The 5,000-nt window shown below is 53.5% G+C and overlaps 1 non-coding gene across 1 annotated transcript in view; it reads left to right on the plus strand.

Annotated features, from left to right (window-relative positions):
- The first annotated feature begins 3,663 nt into the window (after nucleotides 1-3,663).
- LOC124569770 overlaps nucleotides 3,664-5,000 on the plus strand; it is a 1,910-nt gene continuing 573 nt past the window's right edge. Inside the window, exon 1 of the ribosomal RNA XR_006971294.1 lies at nucleotides 3,664-5,000. This exon is cut by the window's right edge and continues 573 nt beyond it. This is a non-coding gene — a ribosomal RNA (small subunit ribosomal RNA).

Raw genomic sequence — 5,000 nt, forward strand, 5'->3', positions numbered from 1 at the left:
CTGCCACAAGCATGGAATCAGAGCGCCGCCTGTTATGAGCCAAAGGTGCACCCTGACGTGGCAAATCAGATGATGCCGCAGTCATTTACTTACGATAATCACAATCAACAAACCGGGCCCCCCCCCCCCCCCAAGTGCCTTAACCTAACCCGTATTGTACCTTAACCTAACCCGTATTGTACCTTAACCTAACCCGTATTGTACCTTAACCTAACCCGTATTGTACCTTAACCTAACCCGTATTGTACCTTAACCTAACCCGTATTGTACCTTAACCTAACCCGTATTGTACCTTAACCTAACCCATATTGTACCTTAACCTAACCCATATTGTACCTTAACCTAACCCATATTGTACCTTAACCTAACCCATATTGTACCTTAACCTAACCCATATTGTACCTTAACCTAACCCATATTGTACCTTAACCTAACCCATATTGTACCTTAACCTAACCCATGTTGCGCCTTAACCTAACCCATGTTGCGCCTTAACCTAACCCATGTTGCGCCTTAACCTAACCCATGTTGCGCCTTAACCTAACCCATGTTGCGCCTTAACCTAACCCATGTTGCGCCTTAACCTAACCCATGTTGCGCCTTAACCTAACCCATGTTGCGCCTTAACCTAACCCATGTTGCGCCTTAACCTAACCCATGTTGCGCCTTAACCTAACCCATGTTGCGCCTTAACCTAACCCATGTTGCGCCTTAACCTAACCCATGTTGCGCCTTAACCTAACCTATGTTGCGCCTTAACCTAACCTATGTTGCGCCTTAACCTAACCTATGTTGCGCCTTAACCTAACCTATGTTGCGCCTTAACCTAACCTATGTTGCGCCTTAACCTAACCTATGTTGCGCCTTAACCTAACCTATGTTGCGCCTTAACCTAACCTATGTTGCGCCGTAACCTAACCTATGTTGCGCCGTAACCTAACCTATGTTGCGCCATAACCTAACCTATGTTGCGCCTTAACCTAACCTATGTTGCGCCTTAACCTAACCTATGTTGCGCCTTAACCTAACCTATGTTGCGCCGTAACCTAACCTATGTTGCGCCTTAACCTAACCTATGTTGCGCCTTAACCTAACCTATGTTGCGCCTTAACCTAACCTATGTTGCGCCTTAACCTAACCTATGTTGCGCCTTAACCTAACCTATGTTGCGCCTTAACCTAACCTATGTTGCGCCGTAACCTAACCTATGTTGCGCCTTAACCTAACCTATGTTGCGCCTTAACCTAACCTATGTTGCGCCGTAACCTAACCTATGTTGCGCCTTAACCTAACCTATGTTGCGCCTTAACCTAACCTATGTTGCGCCTTAACCTAACCTATGTTGCGCCTTAACCTAACCTATGTTGCGCCTTAACCTAACCTATGTTGCGCCTTAACCTAACCTATGTTGCGCCTTAACCCAACACACGTTGGGCCTTAACCCAACACACGTTGGGCCTTAACCCAACACACGTTGGGCCTTAACCCAACACACGTTGGGCCTTAACCCAACACACGTTGGGCCTTAACCCAACACACGTTGGGCCTTAACCCAACACACGTTGGGCCTTAACCCAACACACGTTGGGCCTTAACCCAACACACGTTGGGCCTTAACCCAACACACGTTGGGCCTTAACCCAACACACGTTGGGCCTTAACCCAACACACGTTGGGCCTTAACCCAACACACGTTGGGCCTTAACCCAACACACGTTGGGCCTTAACCCAACACACGTTGGGCCTTAACCCAACACACGTTGGGCCTTAACCCAACACACGTTGGGCCTTAACCCAACACACGTTGGGCCTTAACCCAACACACGTTGGGCCTTAACCCAACACACGTTGGGCCTTAACCCAACACACGTTGGGCCTTAACCCAACACACGTTGGGCCTTAACCCAACACACGTTGGGCCTTAACCCAACACACGTTGGGCCTTAACCCAACACACGTTGGGCCTTAACCTGCTCTGTAATTGTCATACGACGCGTTAAATTAGTGTAGTGTTGCCTAACTGCAACCCCCGCAATATAGTTTGCTACTCGCACTGCCCGGTCCCCAGAGTATCGCTTCATGTTAAACACCTTGCAGCTATACACTGTAATGCGGATGGCGGCAGGACGTACATGCTCAATGCCCTTCGCAGTTGTTCATTGGCATTCGCATGGCGAAGCACAGCCTACGTTGTGGTACGGCTTGTGGCAACTGTCCGCTGATGTTGTACGTCCAAATCACACACTGTACCGCACATTGGTCCTCATGTACTGAATGATACATCGTGGTACATGTGTGACCGTACCACGACTGCGCCAACAACGGCGAACCATACGGTCCAAATATTGTGCACTCAGCTACGTGTCGTCTCCCTATAAGAGCTGGATTGCAGTATGGTATGCCGTGGATGGCGATCAGCATGAGCCGTCTGTTGATGTAGTGGCGCGTGTTGTCAGACGTAGTCGTCTCTTCTCACACACCGTGATAGCATGGTGCACTGCGTTCCACATCTGCGACATGCGACAGAGGCCGGTTGACAGTCGTTCGCGCAATGGACATCGCATACGTACGGGGGCCACCTTCCACGTGTTCGCGAAGCGTGCACATGTTGTTGCGTGTATGTGGGCAGACATAGTGTGTCGTGACACCTGACACAGGCATGCAACAATCGTTGAATTTGCAAATGGCGATGGACGTCTACGTTTGCTGGTGACGTTACGCAAATGAAGAACTGGTAAACCGTTGTGGTGCGGTTGTTCTCGCTAGAGGTGAATCAGTGATGGCGACGATCGGTTGAGCTACCAACCGGTTGTTTCAGCGATACCCACCATGCCCACGAACGTGAATGGCATGTGGGTGTGAAGCGATACGCGGCGGTGGCTGGGTGGGACCGTCCCCGGCCGGTGAGGGGGGGCCTTCCGGCGTGCTGGCCGCGCGGTGCGTGGGCGCACGCGCTACAGCCGGCTGGTGGGGGCGGCCAGTGGCAGGCGCGCCGGCCGACGGAGGCGGCAGGCGGCGCAGCTGCGCGCCGGCGCACCCTGCACGCGGCGCCGTGCGGCCAAAGTAGGTCCTCGCGGGCCCGGTGCGAAGCGCGGTGGACATCTGCAGTGTGCTGGTCCGATTGAGGACTGTGTGCGCTGAGGATGCGCCGCCGCCCGGCGCTCGCGCCGCGACGCCGTCTGCTGCTCGGTCGCCTCTGCGGTTCTCGCAGGTGGATTGTATCGCAGCTGTGCGGACGTGTTGGCGCGTGCGCTGTGCTGGGAGAGTTCGCTTCGGCACCCAAGTGGGGCTTTTGTCCTTCTGTGGCGCTGGCGTTGGAGCTGCCGGCCACCGTAGGTGGCGCGTGTTGTCTCCCGCCGGCAATGCCACGACAGCACGCTCCCGGGCCTCTGTCGGCAGCGGCAAGCTCAGTTGGGAGCACGGGTGGTCGCACCTAAAGCGTCTACTCGCCAAACTCCGGGCGATTGCGCCTCTCTCGAACCCGACCAAGTACTTAGGACGGCGCTGCGCGCCGCCGGGACCTGAGAGGGTTTCGAGGTGTATTGTGCAGGGGAGCTCAGCCTCCTCCTGTTTGCAGAATAATTGAGCGGACGCTTGCGTGTTCGCGCGGGCCCCCGGGACACACTCCCGGGCGGCCGGCTGCTCAGCTCTAGTTGACGCAGCTCCCTGGTTGATCCTGCCAGTAGTCATATGCTTGTCTCAAAGATTAAGCCATGCATGTCTCAGTACAAGCCGCATTAAGGTGAAACCGCGAATGGCTCATTAAATCAGTTATGGTTCCTTAGATCGTACCCACGTTACTTGGATAACTGTGGTAATTCTAGAGCTAATACATGCAAACAGAGTCCCGACCAGAGATGGAAGGGACGCTTTTATTAGATCAAAACCAATCGGTCGGCTCGTCCGGTCCGTTTGCCTTGGTGACTCTGAATAACTTTGGGCTGATCGCACGGTCCTCGTACCGGCGACGCATCTTTCAAATGTCTGCCTTATCAACTGTCGATGGTAGGTTCTGCGCCTACCATGGTTGTAACGGGTAACGGGGAATCAGGGTTCGATTCCGGAGAGGGAGCCTGAGAAACGGCTACCACATCCAAGGAAGGCAGCAGGCGCGCAAATTACCCACTCCCGGCACGGGGAGGTAGTGACGAAAAATAACGATACGGGACTCATCCGAGGCCCCGTAATCGGAATGAGTACACTTTAAATCCTTTAACGAGTATCTATTGGAGGGCAAGTCTGGTGCCAGCAGCCGCGGTAATTCCAGCTCCAATAGCGTATATTAAAGTTGTTGCGGTTAAAAGCTCGTAGTTGGATTTGTGTCCCACGCTGTTGGTTCACCGCCCGTCGGTGTTTAACTGGCATGTATCGTGGGACGTCCTGCCGGTGGGGGCGAGCTGAAGGCGTGCGACGCGCCTCGTGCGTGCTCGTGCGTCCCGAGGCGGACCCCGTTGCAATCCTACCAGGGTGCTCTTGAGTGAGTGTCTCGGTGGGCCGGCACGTTTACTTTGAACAAATTAGAGTGCTTAAAGCAGGCAAGCCCGCCTGAATACTGTGTGCATGGAATAATGGAATAGGACCTCGGTTCTATTTTGTTGGTTTTCGGAACCCGAGGTAATGATTAATAGGGACAGGCGGGGGCATTCGTATTGCGACGTTAGAGGTGAAATTCTTGGATCGTCGCAAGACGAACAGAAGCGAAAGCATTTGCCAAGTATGTTTTCATTAATCAAGAACGAAAGTTAGAGGTTCGAAGGCGATCAGATACCGCCCTAGTTCTAACCATAAACGATGCCAGCCAGCGATCCGCCGCAGTTCCTCCGATGACTCGGCGGGCAGCCTCCGGGAAACCAAAGCTTTTGGGTTCCGGGGGAAGTATGGTTGCAAAGCTGAAACTTAAAGGAATTGACGGAAGGGCACCACCAGGAGTGGAGCCTGCGGCTTAATTTGACTCAACACGGGAAACCTCACCAGGCCCGGACACCGGAAGGATTGACAGA

The sequence above is a fragment of the Schistocerca americana genome, unplaced genomic scaffold, assembly GCF_021461395.2.
Source record: "Schistocerca americana isolate TAMUIC-IGC-003095 unplaced genomic scaffold, iqSchAmer2.1 HiC_scaffold_1533, whole genome shotgun sequence".
Classification (NCBI taxonomy): Eukaryota; Metazoa; Arthropoda; class Insecta; order Orthoptera; family Acrididae; genus Schistocerca; species Schistocerca americana.